This window comes from Pteropus alecto, unplaced genomic scaffold (assembly GCF_000325575.1).
Source record: "Pteropus alecto unplaced genomic scaffold, ASM32557v1 scaffold13, whole genome shotgun sequence".
NCBI lineage: Eukaryota > Metazoa > Chordata > Mammalia > Chiroptera > Pteropodidae > Pteropus > Pteropus alecto.
Genome location: NW_006434373.1, coordinates 7,722,891 through 7,746,449, shown reverse-complemented (window position 1 = coordinate 7,746,449; position 23,559 = coordinate 7,722,891).

The window sequence follows — 23,559 nt, the reverse complement described above, 5'->3', positions numbered from 1 at the left end:
ACTGGGGTGTACCTAGTAGTTTCCTGATTCAAATAAAGGATCTTTTGCTCAAAGTGTGAGAATGCTAACATCACACACCATTGGTGAAGCTCACTTCATTATTTTCTTCACTTGAGAATAAAGAATGAAAACTCCTTTATTCTATTTAGAACATCCAACAAACCTTATATGCTCTGCTCTGCTTACTTAGAACTAACTTACTGAGAATAACAGAAGGGAATATTAGGAAAAGGCGACTTGTGAAAACTTTTTAGCAATTAGGTAAACAATGAGAATTGGTTCGGTTTATCCGGCTACAGAAAGTCTAAAGGTAATAATATCAGTAGTTGAGGGATTTCAACAATGGTTACTTCAAAACTATCTTCTGACAGATATAATTTTCTCTTTAGTGCAATTCATTGCATCTTATAATGTTGATTTTTTCTAACTAAAAGTTTATAAAAGAAATATAATCGTAGTTTCAGATACCTCAGTTAATTATATACACTTTTTAAAAATAAATACAGTATTGGCTTTATTTAAAAATGACAAATACATTTTGATCCAAAAATGTTTTCACATAGAACACGTTTTCTAGTAAACATGGGATGGTTCAGAAAAACGTGCTCCAGTTAGCAGTCAAAAAAGAACCTAACATGGTTTTAATATTATTCATATTGACCTAATGGAAAGCTAATGGCAAAGGCAAAGGTGTAAAAGATATTTACCCCCCATAAAAAAAATTGGTCATAAACTAAGTAAATCTCTTTGAACTTTATAGTAAACTGTCAGCTGCACTAGGTAATAAGAGTGCTTTGAAAGTAATAACTTTATTTTCACCTTAAACAGTAATACATTACACAATCAAGATAAGACTAAGAGGCACTTTAACTTGAGTACTGTCACTAAAATTTAAAATTTATTTTCTTTTATCAGACTAAGATTTTTGGATGGACTCATTCATTATATTTGTTTTTTATCTCATGGATTATCATCTTTGTTCAAATGAACTTGATACTTTATACTTTATATTAATATTTTATTCTTAAAAGTATAATAAATATTAATAGTACTCCATAATTTTAATGCCCTCTTATGAGTTTAAGAATTACAGTATTTTGTCATAAGCAATATTGTTACTCATGCTAAGAAGCACTGAAGTATGTTTTTCTGCATATAGTTTGTGTGTTTTTAGTTTATTTTAATCTGTCAAAGCAAGAAATATGCTATTTTTTCTTTATATAGTTTTTGTCCCCCAGTGTAGCAATTTCAACTTTTCCCGAGCCACTCTTTCATTTGCCTTAAAGTTGTTAAAAAGAAAAATCTTACATTAAATAGACTTTTATCTTACCTATTTCTCTTTTTATTTAAAAATAAAGCCACAAAATTTCTCTACATAGCCTCAGGGTATGAATAAATATACAAAAATATAATAACTATTAGTAGAACATAGTAGGAACATCAGAAAGTAGCAATGACTAAAACACACTATGAATGATATCTACCGCATTTTAAGACCAGAAGAAAAACAGTTTCAACTAGTGTAATGACAAAAATTCACTTTTTTATTTAAGAAATAATAATTCTTAAGTTGAAGTTATCTATTATATAACCATTATCCAGATACTCAATAATTCCATGTTAGTAAACTATTCAGTTAACCAGATATAAAGAATAAGTTGAGAATAACATGAAATATGTTTATATATCATAAACTTCATAGTAAATATTATACTAACATTGTATCATTTGATTTAACTTTATTCTTTTTAATTTCATTATTAATTTTTTTCTAAATTGTAACTTTTTAATTCTCCTATATACCTGTCAAGTTTTCACTTTAAAATGGTTGTCATCTCAATGCAGTGGTGTCACAAAACAGAGCGATAGATAATACTTTGATTACAGTATAAAAGCACTCAGATGTTAAAATGGACTATCATAACGAGCCAAGATATTACAAATTTAGTAATGTGAAATTTAAAAGTCTGCATTTACAGTACAAAAGTCAACTGCAAAGTTCAATACAGGAATACTGCATATGACCTCAATTAGTAGTGGTACATATTTTAATAAAAAAGTTAAAGGACTTTGTAGATTTTTTTGTTGTTTTTACTTTACCTACACTGTATACTAACTGTGTCAGGACTACCAACATAATAATGCTTTAATATGTATTGATAGGAGTGGAGCACTTAGATCAAAGAGTAAATCAACCTTGTGTTCTCCACTATTAAGACGATGCTTAGGTCTAATGACTCAGTTAAAAGACTACTAAAAATCCTGTGAGCAGAAACTGAATTCAGGAATGACAAGACTCAGAAACTAGGTAAATGAGGGACATCTGAGGAAAGCAGAGTGTGGAAATCTCTTAAAGAAAAGGTGAGGTGAATATACTGACTGTTCTGAAAGATTTGAACATTTGTCAGATAAAGAAAATTTTGCTTACTAAATGCAGAAATTATATAAAGACAGAATTTTGTTGATCCACCTAAGAACTTTATTACACTTCCAGCAGGACAATCATGGAATGGGCTCTCTTGAGGGTGCTGAGCTCCCTATTTCTTTTCTTTTTTTTTAAATTTCATTTTATTTGTTTCAAGTATACAGTGCATTGGTTAGACATTTATATAGTTTATAAAACAATCTTCCTAACTGCTCCTTCTATCCTCTTGTTCTCCACATAGCCAATCATTAATGCTAATTGCATTCCCTATGCTATACTTCCCTTCTCCATGACCATCTATCAACCACTAATTTGTACTTCTTTAACCCCCATTTCTTGAGGAACCAACAGTCTTAAAAATTTCAGATGAGTTCTTTCTTTCTTTCTTTTTATTTTTTTACTGGAGAGGAAACTGTAGTTGACTTCTAAGATAACTTCAGTTCTAATCACCTTTAGTCTACCTTTGCTTTCCTTTATTTTTCTGTTTATTCTTTTTGTTGTTTACATGTACAAGAATCCTGGAGATGGTCGCACAGGGATTACCTCCCTTTCTTTGATGGGCAAATAGGAGGATAGTAAGGTGAGGTCTCTTCATCAGTATCACTCAGTTGTTGAGTACTAGAGACAGAACTGAAAATAAAATTATTTTACTTTAAATGCTTTATTCATTATAGATTATGCACAAAACTAGTGTAAGAGTAACTCACATTTGAATATATCTTCACTTTGGATTGCTGAATTTGAATCTACATTATTTTTATGTTTATTCTTAATCTGCTCCACCAATAGCCTTTGATGGACCAGAAAACTTAAAATCAACTTAACCGCTTTTTGTCACATTGCATATCTAAACACTCAGCAATTCTCCAAGATTTACCTTTAAAAGATATCCAGAACATGATCACTTTTACCATCTCTGGCTAACAAGAGGTCTCTGTTTCTTTCATGTCTTCCCAACTGTGATTTAGATGGCGAAAAGAATTTTTTAAATGGCAAAAAGAATTTTTTAAAACTTCGTTTCCCATTTCCTTCCAACCCAAAGCCAAAGTTCTTACGATGCCCTCCAAAGCAGACCCAGTGTCGGTCTTCCTAGAAGTCTTTCCTTGGATTACTTCACATCACTCACACCTTTCTATTTCTTATAAATTCCATGCACATTCTCACCTGATGCTGTTATACTACTGTCAGTTCTTTCAGCAATGCCCTTTACTCAGATATTCACATGGGAAACAACCTCATCCACTGCGTATCTTGGTTCATGTGCAGTTCGTTTTCTCAGTGAGACTGTCCTGGTCACCTTTTCTAAAATTTCAACCCAGCCCTCTGCTTCCTTGACCAGCACTCATGATTCACTTTACTTTGCTGTACTTTTTAACTTTTTGATAATATATTCACCTTCTACTAGTATACTTAAAAGTTACTTATTATTTCTTTCATTTTTTCTATTTTCTTATTTTTTCTATTGCTAAAATGTAGACACTGATCATTTTCTAATTGGTTCATTGACGTATCATAAATACTCCAAGCAACTTCTGTCACTTAAAGGGCATCCAATAAATATTTGTCGAATGAAGTATTATTTTTTTACATTTTGTGAAAATGATTTTGTCCCTGGGGTTTAATATTTTTTAACTATGTTTTAATTTTTTTCTTGATAATTTAATGAAGATATACTTGATGTAGAGTGAAATGCATAGGTCTAATTATGTATTCCAAAGAGTTCTGATAAATGAATATACCCATGTAACTCACCACTTTATCAGGTTATAAAACAATGTTAAGTATTAATTTGATTTCTATCTCTGTTGATCAGTTTAACATACTCTAGAATTTTATATAATATAGTATGTAAAATCATTTAGTATGTAATTTTTAATCTCTTTTCATTCAAATATCTTTCATTCAAATATCTCATCTATTTTGTGGCATGTAGTAGTAGTTAATTCTTGGTAAAACTTATACTTTCTCACTTTCATTTTAATAAACAAATGATAACATGTAAATTAGAATTTTCCTTTAAACTTTTCAAAAGAATTCATTTATCCTTCTACTACTGGCCTTATAGATGTATGCCATTTAACATTGTTGATAGAAGCAACATGTTGATTGAGAGGTGTGCAAACAGTATTTGAGATGAGTACAGTACAGCAATTGGAAGGTTTGCTTCTATGATTACCAATTTTTCCTCTTGTTTACATGTGTTCCACTTCTCAAAGGGATGATGGATGAAAATGTGTATGGAGTTATCAAATCTGTCCCAGCACTTTACATCCTTTGATTGTCTTAAAAGCTCCTGGTGCATTTGCTCTAAGAGAGTCATCTCTTCTACTCCTCCATTACCAGGGCACCTGCTATTCTTTATTTTGTTTAACAAATATCATTACTGACACTCATATTTCCAGCAGCTCTGGCAATTTTATCCTAAAATAGTCCACATAGTTTTAGCTACATGACTTAAACTGATCCTTAAAATTAATTTTCCATGCAACACTTACCATTTGTGGGGCAGTGATTTCAGGCTGAACTGATTTTTATCAAAATGCTGAACTCAATGCTGGCCTCACTTATGGTTCACTTAATTGCAGTCCAATGAAGCAGAATCTAGGGGTAGAGTTTTTAAATGTTAGAAGATTATTTGATAGTGACAATATATATAATTTCATAAGACATTTCCTTCTCTACTTTTAAAGAAAGCCCTGTTTCATATTTAATCAAATCAAAAAAATATTTTTTCTGTTATGAGTTACAAATGTAATAATGTAAATAAGTACACTATTTAAATATAAATAAACTGACATTACTTTAAGAAGTTAAATTATGGAATTGAGTTTTGGCACTGCAATGTTAATAAAAGCTCTTTCTTGAAATTAAAAGCAAAGATTTATAAAGATATGAGATTTGGGAACAATTTCTATTTTTCTCAAGTCAAGTTTTAAGAAATTGCTAAGATTGTCCTTTTTCCCCTTTAGAGTCATTTGTACAAACACAAAATACATTCTCGGCTAACTTTTTGAATAGTAAATGTAAAGATTTCACAAGTGAATAGAAAAGTATTTAAATATAGGAAAGCATCTTTATTGTTAAGTCGAATTGGCAAATTTATTCATTTCAGTTGTCCTAGACCAGCACAGAGAAAGGATTGGACCAGAAGCTATTCCCCATTTAGAATAAATTTACCTAATGGGAGGGTTCTCAGAAAAAAGTCTCGAAGCCATGTCACATGATTTGAAAACAAGTGCCATAATGGAAAACAGGAGACAAGTATAAACATAAGAGTGAAATAGGAAGTAAGAAATTTAGGGAGGCTGATCCACAGAAACACAAAAGTGAAAGAACTGGAGTTCTATAAGTTTAGAGAAATGATGCCAAAAGATAATAAGGGCAGCAAGGAGGTGTTGAGTTATGAGCAGGTCAAAGGTCAATTCCTAAAGTCTGAGGGATGGCCATACAGCCTTTTTTTGGGCATGGGCCTTAAATTTCCTCAATTGCATCACCTAATACACACTTAATTTTTTAATCTCTCACACATGGCTGCTTGGGTTTTGTGGGTAAATATAGTAAATGGTATGTTTTCCTTTCTGGGTAGAAAATTGACACACTACTTTCTTCATCTCCAAAACTATTTTGAGAAGCACATTGCAGCCTTTCAGCTCTCATTTGAGTCCTGGTTGTCCTTTATTTTAACATCAGTTCATGCTCGCAACAGCGATTCTGGGTGGTAAAGTTCACTTCTAATAAATTCAGGGAAAAGGTTCTGCTGTTGCCAGGTATCGAAATACATTTCTATTGAGAGGTTAACTTTATTTGTTCTTTTACTTAAATACATAATGCCTAAGTCAAATGCAAAAGAAAAAAGACATGCATAAGCTTCAGCTGTAGAGTCTTCTTCAAACTCCAAAATTCAGGTTTACAGCAGTGCCATACAGATGTGGGCAGGCTTTTATGTGCTTTGTAATGACTGAAGAAATTGACAAATAGTCTAGAGGGACTGTTTTTTTCTCCTTGATAACATTTTCTTTAGAGTTTTAGGCTCAGAGTTGATAGAATGTTTTGACAAAGTTGCTACTTTTAATTATAAAAAAATAAATATGGAGAGAAGCTACCCTTTGACATAAACATAAATATAAGCCCAGTGGCAGGGCACAGGTGTTGGGATCCTTCTTCTATTCCACAAAGAAAAAAGAAAAAAGGTTAAAGGTTTTAAAATGCAAATAGCTTTATCAAATTTATTCACTTTTTTTCTCTTTGTCTTATTAACTAAATACCTGTTATGAAAAATAATAAAGAACATGTTTTTTCAGTTACTTTTGTGTGTATATGTCCTAAAGGGCAATTATGTGTAAAACATCATAGTCTCTTTCATTTAAGATAAATTCATTTAAAAGGTGTGTTATAAAATCCATAAATATCAGTTATACTTTTATTTTTAAATAAGGAAGAAGACATTAGTTCAGGAAAAGATACTAGCTTTATTTGAGATTTATGAATATACTCTTCTTTCAATCAAAATGCATCAATTTTTAAAGTCAAATATACCTGCTGTTACCTGTCTGTTTTCATAGCATCCTGTTGGCAAGTCATCAGTAAGAAGGATAGACTCAACAATTTTGACTTTGTGACAGATTTCATTAAAAATAAAAAATTCTTTAAGAAAAAGAGCAAAATAGGGGGAAAATGGGACAAGTGAATAGCCTCTCCTGAAATTCAGAGAACTTTCTTTCTAATAACTCAGTTTCCCTGATGAGACATAGGTTATGTTTGCTTTGTAACGACAGTGTTTCAAAGGAAGAAAGTAGCTTCATGGAATTACTGTGCTCCCAGGTAACCATGGCCATGAATAGCAAAATACATGTGTATGAAGTAAATGGTGTGCCCAAAATGGCCTTTTAAATCACTGCCTAGAGTTATTGTAAAATATTGACTTTCTTGCAACAACAAATTCACTTTTCAGGTTCTCAGCCACCATCTGAATTCCAATGTGATGTAAATGAAGAAGTAATACTTTATGATTGGCATTCTCTACCCTGCTGCCAGCTGCTCACTTGCTGGGCACCCACACATAGAATGCCATTGATTTGTACGCAGTGCTAAATCATTCTATCCACCAGCTAGCTCTACACGGCAGATGTATTTGACCACAGTCTCTGATAGCTTTCAGTAAGTAATTTCGTGTTGAACTGTTTACTCAAGTGCTTGACTTTTTAACTCTGTTTGCTAATGGCTCTGCAAACTGAGGCTGTAGAAATTACCCTAAGTCATTCCTTTTTTTTTCAATTCTTCATTATAATTCTTCAGGCTAGTTATGGACATTTGGTTTTCCTTCTCTAAAAGACATGGGTTGGTATTTTAGTTTTTGTTCTGTTTTTTCCCAATTACTCATGAACACAAAGACAGGTTACATTTTTTCAACTACTATCCTTCGTATTGTTTAAAGTTTCTACAGTTTATGAAGATCTTCTTGAGTTTACCTAAGCATTGACAATAAACAAAGATACAGCTATTACAATTTATACTCAACCTGTATATGCAAGCACACACTCATGTATAACACACTCAGTATAACATGGGGAAAATAAAGATACTTAGATACATAAAGTTATGGTCTTTTAAACACTAAAGATGCTGAGAATAGACAACATAAAATGAAAGCAGTTGTCAGTGTTGGAGATGGTTTCTCTTTCTCTAGGATACACTGGGTGAAATACTTAAGTCCACAATCATAGTTGATTTTAACATCCTTCTCTAAGCAATTGATAAAATACCTAGAAAAAAAATAGTAAAAATTAGAATACTTAATTGGTATGTATAGAACACTGCACTCAACAACTATGAAATAAACATACTTCTCAAGCATACATTGTTACGTTCACCAAGAGAGTCTATGTTTGGGGCTAGTGAACAAGTCTCACTTTTTTCTGGCCTAGATCAGTGCTAATGAGAATTCCACAGGCATTCAATTGATTGTTCCCTTCTAGATACTGTGTTATTTTACTTTGGCTACTTTAAAAATATTCTCTCTTTTTTTTTTCCTTTTTTCAGAAATTTGACTATGATGTCTCTAGGTGTGTTTTTTTTTTTTTTCACATTGTTTGGGTTAAAGTGAGCTTTTTGAATCTATAAATTGATGTCTGACAATGTTGAAAGTTTTAGCCATTCTTTTTCCAAAAAAATTTTTGTTGACCTATTCTTTCTCTCTTCTTTGAAATGGCAATTACCCATAGTTTAATCTACTGACATTGCTAATAGGGTCCCTGAGGCCCTCATTATTTTAATTCAATTTTTTTCTTTTTCTATTTAGAACATTTATATTGATCTAGCTTTTTCATTGACTTTTTCCTTTGTCATCTCCATTATTTTATTAATCAATTCACTGATTTTCCTATTTTTTTCCATGTATTTCAGGTGATGTTACCTCTACCATCAGATATGAAGTGGGGGGCACACGACCTGGGCTAAGCCAGTCAGAGCAGTCACCTTCTATCCCCTTCTCTGGACACAACAATTAGTTTAGAAAAGGATAGATAACATAAGCCATGTGGTTTAGTGACTGCAAACTTTATTTCCTGGAATTTATGTAAAAATCTCTGAGACAAGGACTCTCTCCACTTTTGGCATGAGAGCTGTGATTATTGGATTCAGAACCTCAAAAGTAGTATTCTTTTTAAAATAATTATCAGTCATGCCATGTATCTGCTCAAAAACCTCTGGTAGCGCTCAGTTTCATTCAGAGTGAAAGCAAACTTACTATGACCTACATGTCTCTAGACTACTTCATCACCTGAACTGTCTTTCCAATATCATTCCTTACATCTCTCCTCCCTGTTCACTCTTCTCTAACTAAACTGGCTTCTTCAGTCCTCCTCATCACATCAGGCATACTCCAGCGTCAAACTCTTTGCTTCTGTTCCTCTTTGTTTGGAAGGTTCTCCACTGAGATATTCCCACGGCTCCTTTATTAACTGCATTTCAGTCTCAGCTCAAATGTCTTCTTAGAAATTGATTTCCTTTGATAACCTTTCCTGGTAACACTATCGAAAATACATTCATTTTCTCATCACCTTCTGCCACTTACTTTATTTTTTTCTTTTCACTGAATAGACACATACACAGTCACACACAAACACACACTACCTGATATACAATAGGCACTCAAAAGATATTTGCTGAATTAAACCAATAGAGATTATTGCTTGGAGTCTGATATTAAAGTCAACTGAAGCATACAGAGCAAGAGATAACAACTGATAATGAAGCCTGAATCAAGCTATATTTAAAGCTAGACCTATATCCTTTTTTTCAATTTTTGAGCCAATGCATGTCTTAGTAATTAAAAATAAAAATGTTTCTTAAATGAGTTTTAATTGGGTTTTCTGTCACTTCCAGAAAAATTCTAAATATTCTCTATTATTGTTGTTCTTAATATTACTTTAACTTTTTATTCTTTTCATGAAATAACAATGTACATTCTCTAGGTTATGAATATATTAGACAAGACAATATTAGGAGAATCACTTTTTTATCATCACCACCTACAAATTGGTATTTGAAGTTGTCAGAAAATTGTTATATCTACTGAGTACTGAGTAATTAAAGTAAAAAATTGTCATTTGATAAATATGTGTAAGTTAGCTTAATTTCTGTGCTTTCTTTCTAAGGGTGGGAAGAAGCATTTCATAAAGTTTCAGATTTGAGCAATATAATTTAGTTAACAAAAAAAATGCAGAACTAAATATAATAACTGAAAAATTAATAAGCCATACAATAGCAAAAACAAAAAAAGAATAAGAAGATCTTGGAAAAAGCGTTATTTATTCTGAACCATAAGTAGATTTTTCAAATGGCAAAAATAAAAGATGAGTATATTGGGAAAGGACAAAGAAAGGAAACAGCAGACTGTATTCAAGAACTAGAGTAAAACTTTTGGTAAGTTTTAGCATAAAAGGTAATATGGAGTCAGATTTTAGAAAGCCTTGACAGGCATGTAAGGAATCTAAACTATATCTTTTAGGTAATGGGAGGTTTCTCAGAGGTTGGAAACAAGAGAGGCCTCACTCCAACATACATTCTAGAGCATGCCATAATTGGAAATGTATAGGATAGACTGGAGACAGAGCATACAGAATCCTACTATCAAACTGATATTGGATAATGTGGATCTGACCTAGAGCTTTAGGACTAATATTGAAAGAAGAGGGATATTCTCTAGTTTCATTTTCCTAAGAGTCACTTCATGTATCGGCTATTCAGAATATTTACAATCCTTTAATTTTGCCATGTTTTCTCATAGGACTTCACTCATCAATTTACATGCTTTTCAGAACATCAGAAAAACCCTTTTCTTCTGCACATTTTGGAAACTTCTGTTTATTATTTAACACAGAAGAGTTGTCTTCTTGGCAAAGATATTCCTTTCTTACTCCGCACTATTAGATCTACTTCTGTGCTTCCTAGAAAAGAACACAGAGCAAATAAATATAAATTGAATTTATTTCCAAAGAAAACCAATATGATTCAGATACAGAATCATTCTGTAATTCATGCACACAACTCATTTAAAAAGAAAATTTAATTGAAAAATTCAGCAGAATATAGATCCTGGGAAAATAGCATCCAAATATTCACTATACAAGAGAAAAAGAAAGGTGAACTGTTTGTGACCACAAACAATTACCAACACCGTCAGAGTTTTTGTATCATATTGTTTTTTTATCGCTTTATAGTATCTACAATCTCAATCTGTCAGTTCTTTCTTCAAGATATATCTTGACTTCTTCATTTTTCTTTTTCTGGCCACTCCCTTGGCCCTAGTACATATCACTTCATTTCTAAATGATTATTACAGTTTCATTTTGCTAGATTCTTTTTTTTCTCCAGCCAGTTATATACATCTGATTGATCTTTCTGAAGAAATGCTTTCAACATGTCTCTTCGATGTTTATAATCATTTATTTCTTCTATAATATTGTTAAACCTCAATTGAACTGTATCAATTGTAAGTTATTCAACAATCTGGTCACCTCATTAACCTAATTTCCTATTCCTTTGTCCCAATCTCTTTTCTTGATGCATGCATCATGTCAACTCACTGCCATATGTATACCTCTGCCTTTATTCATAGAAATATCCCCACATGAAATGCCCTTCAGTCTTCCTGGTTTCAGTTAGAGTGAAGTTTAAACTTTTATAAGAGACCAAAAACATAGTGGCTTAAAGAAGAATGTTAATTCACCTACATGTACAGATTAGCTAAGAGGTTTCCCCTATATGGGCATTCAATGATTTGTTTCTTCAATAACGTAGCTTCACAAATGTCTAGGTTCTTATCTGTATCTGTATCAAAGCTGAAGTACAGGCACATCCACACTGTAGTGGTTGTGAAGAGGAAATCAAGGAAGTACATGAAAACAATTTTCTTTTAAGCAAGCAAGGTAGAACTTATGAATGTTAATTCTTTCTAGATACATTTTGTGAAGACTTAATTATATAACTGTATAAATACAGAGGGGAACCGGAAATGTATACTCCAGATATAAGGCCACATTTCTTGTTTAAACTTCATTAGTATGGCAAACAATGAGATGAATTTTGCTGGCCAATTATCAATCTCTGATACATGTCTCTTTACTTATTAAATTAGACTCATCTTCAACATATCCTTATCTTATTTTTTCTTATAGGTTCAAGTATTTCTTTGTCATCTGATAAGAAACTTGAAAAATGGACCTACATTTTATTTTTTCAAAAATTGACTTTATTGAGGTATAATTTAACACTATAAATGATTACATTTTAAGTCACTCTCTGATGAACTCTGATAAATGTAAATATCCATGTAATTCCCGCGACAATCAAATTATAAAATATTTCCATTATTCCAACATTCTCCGGTTAATCCTTGGCTCAACTGATCCCTGCTCTGCTTTCTATTTCTATACATTAATTATACATGGAGTCATCATGTATACATAATTTTTTAAATGGCTCTTTTTTATTTGTAAAATGCTTAAGATTTATAACACATTCATACAGTATATAAATAAATTTGAGGTGGTTATAATTTATTAATTTATTCAACAAAATTTTATTAAATGTCTACCTTTTATGAGATACTGTACTAGATACAAAGTTATCAAACCTGGTCGTTTAACCAAATCACCAGAAAGATAAATAATAAATTCTTGAGAAGATCAAGACTCTCTTTTAGATATTCAAATTTAGTTGTTCTGAAATATGAGATTTTTTATATTAAAAATCTCCATATCACACAGAAGAATCCAAAATAATTTATGTAAATATTTTGCTCTCAAACGCGTGAGCAACATAATTAATTCACTAACTTAACCAAATGACCAAAGTTAACATCAACAGTGATAACAGACTGAAATAGAGCTAATTTATCCAATTATGGGTCACTTGTTACCCTATTTTTTCTTCTTTCTCTTTTTTTTAAATTTTGTTTTCTCTTGCAACTATATTGAAGTTTTCAATTGAGTGTTACTGTGACATTATTTGACTTTCACTTTTGGCATGAAGGGTCACTTTCATGCTAAGTCTCCTTTATTCTTAAACTCACTGTTTAGGAAAATCAATGTAATACAACTTACACTGATGAGACCATCAATACAAACTAGCATAAACAAGGTCACTGACATTAAGTGGCTATCTTTGGTCATGAGTGTGTATTTAAATGTCCGGTCATATACTTCTGCTGTTTTTAACATAGCTACTGAATGTGTGAAAGCATTAAACTTTAAGTCTTATAGGAAAATGTGAGATCCAGGAATGTATGCCCACACAATCCAATGTAGAAATATTACTCTAGAACTTACCGTGGTCATTTCCAGCTAGACACTGTGCCCCCACTGAGTTTATTTTATAATAAAAGACATATGTAACAGGTAACGGTTCCCTAAGTTTCATTGTGGTGTACTGTAGGAAGCTTTGAAAGGATGTAGAACCAATAAACCTGCAAAAGTAGGTAGGACTCAAAATCCCGAGGGCTGAGAACGCCAAGCAGAGCAGTCTTACTCTTTAATGAATCAATAAAGACTCACTAAAGATTTTTAAAGCTCTTTTGAAAGTTTAAAATAGAAAACTGCATATCATGTATTTGTGTTGGAGAAAAACTGGAGATATGGAGACTAGACAAAAGAACAGCTTAATTTCAGATATGGGAGGATAAGAGCTCTTAGTAGGTCAATGAAGTAGTAGGGTGAATAGAAGTAACACTTCGCGACAACTAACTGGAAATAGGATGTTGATGTTAATAATAAGGTTTCACATCAAGATGATTGGGAGACCAGGCAAGAAGCCTGTGGTAAGGAAGAAAAAAAATAAGTCTGTTGGTGTTACGAAGCAGAAGAAGCCTTCGGTGGGAAAAGAAGCCAGCAGCTGCGAAGAAGCCCGTGGAAATAAACCCGCCACAGAAAAAAAGAAGCCTGTGGCATAAACTGAAATTAGTTTATTCCCTAAAAGTCAAATCACTTTGGGACAGCTAATTTTGAATAAAAATCTGATCAAAGAGGCAGTGAGAAACACCACCAAAAAAAAAAAAAAAAAAAAAAAAAAACTGGAGTTGAGAAGGGAGAATACTTTCCAGTTAAAAAAAAGATGATTGAGAGAATGATGGATGGACAGACATATCTAAATAGTAATTCTAATTCTCAAATAGAACACCAGACTCAAATAATTACAGAGATTGCACAAGCACTTTGTATGAATAAAGCTGACTGAGTATTAGGAAAGTGTAACAAAGTTTGAGCAACAGAAAAAGGATGCAAGTTCAGTGAACTGAGTGCTGGGAAATTATCCACATACCAATCAGAGCTGCAATGAGAGAAAGAATGCCCAGCTGCTTTCGTGCTTTTTGAAAGAAGCCAGAAACTCAGGTTTTTATATATCTTCCAATTTTTAAATGTTGGCAACCATTTCAAAAGATTTACAGCTATGGACAAGCCAAAATTATGTGAGCCAAACAAAACATATCTGAGGGCAAAAAAATCTGGGCTGTAGATGCCAGGTTTTGACCCGTGCTCTAAGGTAATAAGATTGATTTTTAAAAATTGCTTATTAAATCACTCATTTATGTGTAGTCATATCTCAGGCTAGAGTAACTCGGACTGTCTTCAAACAAATTGAGTGACCTGAAATTTATACTTCAAACTTCCCTAAGTTAACTTGAAGTGTCCTAATTATAGGTATTTAGTAAGGTTGCTGTAGAAAATAGAAATTTGAATCTTGCTATTTTTAGAAATTCTGAATAGATTTCTGGAAATTTAATTTATTGCTAATAACTGTTGATGAAAGTAGAATTGTCAGGCAGTTTAATTCAGATTTATTACGAGATGGGCCCAGAGGAAGAGAACAAACTCACCCTATAGTTGGACATTTTGCTTTGTTTCAAAGCATTGCTCTATAACAGAGCTTTGTATTCATTTCCTAACATCTGCATTGATGTACATTGTATATTGTTAGCAGGATTTATGTGACCAAGTATACACAGGTGTGCACATGTGTAACTACACAGATATGCATATGTTAGATATTATAGTCACCAGGAATAAGGACTTTGAGTCAGATTCACTAAATTCACCATCTTTCATCCTGATTTCTAACAGTGTCATTAAACTCTCTAAGCTTCACTTTACTCATCTGTCAAATGGGAGTAATAATATCACCCATCTTTTATGGTTTAAAACAATATAATACGTATAAAGACTTGACAGTGTTTGACCCATTGCAACCCTCAATAATAATATTAGTTAGTATAATTGTGTATAAGCATGTGTATTCTTATGTGTTACATTTACAGAGATATATTTATTCTAGTAAAGTGTCATTTAATATAATTAGCAGTGACAAAGACAATTTGACTTCAATGTCTTATTCATACTATTTTTGTTATTTTTTCAGATTAACATAAATTTTATTTTATTGGTTCATTTGATTAATGGCCAGAGCTAGAAAAACAATATTTGAAGGAGAAAGGGTATTTTCAAGGTCATTGTGAATGCTATTTTTTTGGAAAGCCAGTGCTGAAGGCATTGTTCAATTATGTAGAGTACATAACAGGAAATTGCATGCAGCATATGTGGACGGGATCCCTGCAGACAATGACATCAGCGGACAAAATTCAGCCACGGAAAAAGAATCTTTGTGTATCAAAATCACAAATTAAGAGTTTCTATTACTGAATATCACACTCATTGAGTCATTAGAAAAAATGTAATTCTTAAGTGTCAGTAACTAGGCATTCAGATGTTTGCTTTCCCAGCCAGAGTCAATAGGTCACTGTATTTACTCTTGAAAGGGAGCAGGTGGTTTGGCACAAAAGAGAAAAAAAAGAATATCTAAGATAGATGATATGGGTCTTCGGCACAGTTCTCATGCTCTTTCAGGTCAAGGTTTTGCAGTGGTAAAAATGTCAAGTTAAGAAAACCTTTTCCTGTTGTGTTTTCTATTAGCTCTGTGTATGATTCTTCTCAATGAGTAAGGTCGCTTGTGTTATTCTAAGATTTCCCTCTGCTTCTTGCACCCATCAATATTTTTACTCATTTCCTCTCTTCAGTTCAGGCTTTTATCACCTGCTATCTGGATTATTGGAATAGCATTGTAATTATTTTCGTGATTATAGCCTTTGCACTTTCACATATGTTATTCTCTCTGCCATCAGAAGTAAAGTCAAATCGCAATGTACTTCCTTTGCCATTTATATTGTATTCTAATCCTATCAGAATACTGAGCTTATCTTAAAGATTTCTAGCTCTTCGGCCTTTGATATTCTGATTTATCAGCTTAGGATACACTAATAATTCATGATGTACTTGCCTCTAGAAAGCTTACACTTGCCAAAATCTGCCACGTGAAAGCCATGCTTGATAAATAGTCTTATGATTAATAACTGTAATAATAATAATCCATCATTTTGTAAAATACTATGTGTCATACTCTTTGTTAAATGCTTCACATGTATTGTCTTTATTTGAGCTTCACAACCTTTCTATGAAGATACTTTTTTTCTATTCCCATTTTATCAATGAGGAAATTGAACTTTGGAGCCATTGATAATCTATCCAATGACATAAGTGGCAGTGCCCAGACTTACATCCAGGTGTTTACAGTAAAGACCTTGCAGATTCCATAGAAATTTAGTTTTGCATTTATAAGTACATTTTGTCTCATCATGTTGCCTTTTATAGAATGTGTACAGGTCTGTCTCTTCAATTAATTATTTATCTTAAAAATTGTGACTGACATCTTTGTTCCTCCCATACCTAGATAAATTGTGCTCAGTATTTTAAAAAGTAAATGGTGTACATCTCTACCCATTCTTATAATTAAAAATGATGTAGTCTGAAAAAAAAAAAACTGCTCCTTTATATGTTATCCTCTTTGATCCTCATGGTGAGATATGCAACAGATATTATTATCCCACTTAATAGAAGAAACTAGGTGCAGAGTTAGAGAGTTCTGACCAAGTTTGCATAGATAGTAAGTGGCTGAACAAGGATTTGAGTACAAATATTTTGTTTCCTAATAGAATGCTCTATCATCGACCTTGAACTTTCTTTTATTAAAATATAAAGTTTATATATATTTGAAATAATCTAAATATCAGAATAAAAATTTCAGCTCTTGGGAAGATATCTGGTAACATTCAAGATTGAAAAGAGAATAGTTTTGCTCCTTGGTGCTATAACTCACAAAATAATCCAATTAAGGGCCACAAGTCTTAAAAAAATGATAAGTTTAGAATTTCTTTTACTTGTTTATTTATTTAGGGAAATAGTTCTTTTCCTTTAGTACTTGAGAATCTTGTGCCATTTCCTTCTGGCCTCCATGATTTCTGATAAGAAATCATCTGTTGTTTGAATTGTTTACCCCTTAAAGGTAAGATGACATTTTTTTTTCTCACTGCTTTTAAGATATTTTTCTTAGTTTTTGGTTTTCATAAATTTGATTGTGAAGTATCTTGGCATGGATTTATTTCAGTTTATCCTGTTTGGGATTCACTCAGCTTCTTAAATATGTGGGTTTACACATTTTTCCAAATTTGAGGTTTCAGCCATACTTATTAGAATATATCTTCATCCCTACTCTCTTTCTCCATTCTTTCTAAGACTCAGATGACATGAAATGTTAGACATTGTGTTATAGTCCTACAGGTTTCTGAGGCTCTGTTCATTTTTCTTTAGTCTATTTTCTCTCTGTTTTTCAGATTGGGTAATGTTTCTCTTCTGTCTTCAAGTTAACTGATTCTTCCTGTGTCATGTCTGCCCTCCCATTGGACTCATTCGCATTTGTATTTTTCAGTTCTGAAACTTCCATTTGGCTCTTCTTTATACTTTTCTTGGTGACACTTTCTTCCTTTGATGAAACTTTCTACATTTTAATTCCTTTCAGTCATGTAAATAATTGCTCATTTGAGTACTTTTATGATGGCTGCTTTAAAATCTTTCTCAGAATATTCCAACACCCCTATCATCACAGTGTTGGTGTCTGTTGATTTTCTTTTTTAATTTTTAATGTAATTTGAGATATTTTCTGTTTTTTGACTTAATGATTTTTGATGTATCCTGGGCATTTTGGATACTATGTCACAAGAATCTGGATTTTATTTAAGTCTTTGGTGTTAGAGGTCCTTCTCTGATACCATGCCAGTAAAGAAACATAACATCATTACTGCTGGGTGTGATGCTAATTCAGGGTTCCCAGCAGACCTCTAAAGAGCCACTTTAGCTCTCACATAGACTGGGTGGGGAACCTCAGTATTGCTCCTCATGTGGCTTCAACTGACACTCTGGGTGTGTGTGTGGGAGTCCTTCCTGCCATGTGAGGATGGAAGTTCCAGCTCCCCATTTCACTTTCTTTGAAACCACCCCAGTGAGAAAAAGGGGGAATCTCTTGACAGGCAAAATTAGAAGTTTAGTTACCAATTTGGCCTCTGCTTAAAGTAGACATAGTGAGGCCACAGTTTTATTCGTGGTATTAGACTGAAAGTTTTCTGTTTTGAAAGGCTCCTTTCATGGTCTTTTGCTTAGTAGAGAGAGTAGCTTGCTTTGCTTTGGCTTTTTTTTTTTTTTTTTGGTTTATACCCATTGATATTTCTAGGCTGATAGTCTGGACTTTGTTAAGCAAAAAAGATAACCTGATAGTAATAAATTACATATCATTCCTTGGGTCTCCAGTTTCCTTAAAGGTCTACCTTTTTCTCTCCATTTTTCAGAGTCTTCTCTTTGTTTTATATATAATGTCCAGAGTTTTCAGTTGTATTTAATAGGAGAAATAGGGAGAAATAGACCTACTCTATCTTGTTCCTGATAATAGAAGTTAACTTTAACAAATTGGTGTTATTTGAGTCTTTCAGTTGAATAAAATAGAGTCCATGTAGTTAGACTAGAGGGCCAAATCTAAATTCAGTGTTGCCCTAATATTTAAAAGTTGGTCAGAAGAGGGAAACTCAGTAAATGAGATTGAATACAAATGTTCGGAGGGGAAAGGGATAAAACCAGAATGGCATGACATCATGGAAAACAAGATACATGTGTTTTTCAGGAATATAGGTATGATGAACTGTCAATGCTAAAATATTGAACTAGGTTGAGCACTATGAACTGGCTACTGTAATTTGTTTGACAAAATTATTAGTGATCCCATTAAGAGTAATTGCGAAGTAGTTGGATAGAAACATTTAAATGGGCTTAAGTAATGTTAAAGGTAAAACTATGGAGACAGTAAAAAGAAGGGTCATGGGGTAGAAGGGATGAATAAGACAAGCACAAGGAATTTTTAAGGCAGTGAGGCTATTCTTTATGGTATTACAATGATGGATACATGTCATACTTTTTGTTAAAACCTATAGTATATACAACATTAAGAGTGAACCGTAATATAAACTATGGACTTTGAGTGATAATGATGGTAATTGTAGGTTTGTCAATTGTAACAGATGTACTACTCTGATGCTAGGTGTTGATAGTAGGGAAGGCTTCGTGTGTGGGGTGGGAAGAGGAAATATAAAAAATCTCTGTACTTTCTACTCAATTTTTCTGTGAACTTAAAACTGCTCTAAAAAATACCCAGAATTGAAATTACTGGTCATAAGGTAGTTCTACTTTTATTTTTTCAAGGAATCTCCATTCAATAGGCTGTCTTTTTGTTTTGTTGATGTGGAAAATCTTTTTCATTTAATGTTGTCCCATTTGTTTATTCTTTCTTTTTATCTGAAGAAATCCAAAACACTACTTTGAAAAGATATATGCACCCCTATATTCATTGCAGCATTATTTATAATAGCCAGGATATGGGAGTAACCTAAGTGCCCAAGAATATACTGTTGGATAAAGAAGATGTGATACATATATAAATGGAATATTACTTGGTCATAAAAAAGGATGAAATATTACCATTTGTGACAATGTGAATGGACTTTGAGGGTATTATGCTAAGTGAAAAAAGTCAGACAGAAAAAGACAAATACCATATGATCTCACTTATATGTAGAATCTAAAGAACAAAATAAATGAACAAATAAAATAGGAACAGACTTATAGATACAGAGAACAAACTACTGGTTGCCAGATGGAAGGGTGGTTGGGGGGCAAAAAAGATAAAGGAGTTAAGAAGTACAAATTGGTAGCTACAAAATAGTCATTGGGATATACAGTACAGCATAAGTCAATAATATTGTAATAATGTGTAGTGTCAGGTGGGTATAAGACTAATTGGAGGGATTACTTTGTAAATTACATAAATGTCTAACCACTGTGCTGTACACCTGAAACTAATATAAAATAATATTGAATGTAAACTGTAATTGGAAAATAAAAGTAAAAAGTATTATTCTAAAAAAAGGCTATTAAAAAAAAGAAGCAGACAAATTAATAAATACAGCATTTTAAGGGGAAAAAAAAATGTATGCTATTGAAGAATTTGAGAAAGAGACCAACAGCCTTTTTTAAAGAAATTTTGCTCTGAACATGAACAGAAAAAGAAATGGTAGCCAGAGGAAGAAGTGGGTTCAACAGAAACTTTTGTTTTTATTATTTTAAGATGGCATCTATTAAAGTGGGATGTAGCAGAGAGGAAAAAATGAAGAGCATGTAAGAGGGAGAACAATTTCCAAAGCAGAAAACATTAAGTAAGAGAAAGAGACTAAGATAGAGATGCATGAGAGAGGAGGCTAAGAAAGAACCTCAGATAGAGAGAAAAATAGTTATTTGGAGAAATAGTTATTAGGAGAAAGAACCTCAGATAGAGAGAAAAATAGTTATTTGGAGAGTCATAGTGAGTAGGATAACACAAGAGAAGAACATAATTGGAGAGATATCTATGTCATTTATCTTTTAACGTATTGACACTCAAATTATTTTGATGCTTCATTTTTATAATTACCGGTGCTGTTAACTTGCCCTGGAGATTCAGATAAAGTAGAGAAACTGCTCCTTTTCCAAAGTGAAAATCTAAATCATGTTCATATTTGCCATAAAAATAAGACAATGCTAAAATAACACAGGTTCAGATCCTAGATATAAGATTTTATTAGATAATATAATTAGATATTGACTTACTATAATACACTGTAAATGATGGAAATGCAATAACCATGTTTACTTCTTTTGAAATATCCCTAAGGAAAGAACAGACAATTCTCTATTTTGCGCATTCACAACTATTTACCATATTTAGCATTTAATAGACCAACAACCATTAGCTTTTTTTCTTTCTTGACATTGTTAACTTTGTGATACATGAGAGTTTATATTTATTAACTACTTAAACTATTACTTTTCTCAAAAATTTTTTTCTCTGTTTCCTTTTACAATTTTGGTCAAAAGAATGAACCCCATTAAATGTCAGAACAATAGACAACATTATTAGTTATTTCGATGGCAGATAAGTCAGTTTAAGGGAATGAAATGCCATTTCAGCTGTGAAGTGGTGTGATGTGATGCTGGAAGCTTCTGAACATATTTTATGCTTGACAGTAATAATATTGAATTAATATGTCCCTGCAAGGCTTAGAAAATCTGGTTCAAATTTAGCCCAATTTATCAAGGTTTGGCAGAGTTATAAGAATTAACAAATCATGCTGTGACTTAAAATTAGCATTATGAATATTTAGGAGCTGTTAAAACTGTGGGCTAAATATATAAAATGTCACTGTCATCATATGAAAACAGTTTCAAACATAAGAGAGGAAGGCTTGTTACACAGTTCAGTATGGTACAAAATACAGCATTTGATTTTGCTTTTGAAATCAATATCTTCATAAATGTTTTCTTTTGGTAATAAAATGTCCTCCACATCTGCTGAAAAAATTTCAGCTCGGGATATCTTTTTGTTCTCCATTCTGAGCTTCCTTTTCATTACTCACACCACATCGGGAATATATATAGTGACAGTCCATTCTTTTAACAAGCAGGAGAGAGCTCTTCCAGAGTGTTTCTCCTTTGTCCCATGTAGAACTCATGGGGACTCTGAAGGTCATATGCAGTTGTTTTAACCATAACCAAATAAAATTGGAAAATGCAATTCTTTGACAAATGTATATGACATATATTTGTCCCTCGTAAATCCATTATCTACACTTTTATATTAGCGAATTGTAGAACTTTTGTTTTCATTTTATTTTTTTGGTTTGAAATTTAAAATTAAAAAAAAAATTACCTAAATATAAAGAATGATGATCTGATCAGCAAAATGAGGTCAAATAGATTGAACAGAGTGATAGATAAATGATTACATCCATGAGGAGCATGTTAAAAGGTTACTTATGATACAAAATTGGGATTGTAAACTTGGTGGACTGCTTATGACTTTATTTTACATGGAAATGGATTTTTTGTATGTATGTAGGAATAAAGATGGGAAATGGCATTACTGGTTATCTCTAGAGCAGTGGTTCTCACTGGACGTGATTTTGCTGCTGGGGTCATATGGCAGTGTCTGGTGAGATTTTGTTTATTGAGATATAATTGACATATAGCATTATATTAGGTTTAGATGCACAACATAATTATTAAATATTTGTGTATATTGCAAAATGATCACCACGATAAGTCTAGTGAACATCTACCACCATATGCAGTTACAACTTTTGTGTGTGTGTGATGAGAACTTTTAAGATCTACTCTCAGTAATTTGCAAATATACAATACAGTATCATTAACTATAGTCACTGTGTTGGACATTACATCCCATGACTTAATTACTTTATCACAAAAGTTTGTAGCTTTTGATCCCCTTCAGCCGTTTTGCCCACCCCACTCGCTGCCTCTGGCAACCCACTAATCTGTTCTCTGTATATATTTTTCCTGGAAAAATACTTTTAAGTGGTTGCTGTTCTCATGAAGTATATTTGTCTATTTATAAAGATAAACATGAGGATATTAAATTTTATTAGCCAAAAAGAGTTTGTTATTTTTTTCTGACTGCTGGGCCATTTCACATAAAGCCTTTTTTTTTTTTTTTTAAACCTCAATCTTATTTGAATTATCTTGATAATTTAAGTTTTTGTTTTATGTTGCATTCATGGTTTAAGCATTGGTTAAATTCTGATATGTCTTCAAGCATCTAAAACCTATATATATTTCAAATTTTGGAATTTGTAAGTAACGTCAATTGATAATGAATCTTTTGAAATTACTTATCTTTTGGAAACAGTTGATGCATAATATTTGGTTAAAAAAGATCAAAACTAAAGAAAATAAAGTAAGATGAAATACAGAGTAATATCTTATTAGAAATGTCATTTTAAGAAGAGGTAGAGTGAACTAATACAATTGTACTAAGAAAATCATACTTTTTCTGAAATTTTGAAAACATTATGATGCATAAAATTAATTGCTGATGAGTATATTGTAACAGGTACAAAAAGCAAAACAAAAACAAAACAAACAATAAAACAATGTTTTTATAATCATTGCAGGTATTAACCAAAACAGTTCTGTCTCATTTTTAGCGAAAAATACATGTTGTCTTGTTGAGTAGCACAGAATTGATGCCATACATATTTGACCCAGAAAAAACCTTAGAAGAACACCTGGAAGAAAGCCTTGATAATTTGAGAAGAGAAAAGGAAACACTTTTGGATTCCTAGTCCTCATACTAAGAACAAGAAAAAAATGGCAGAA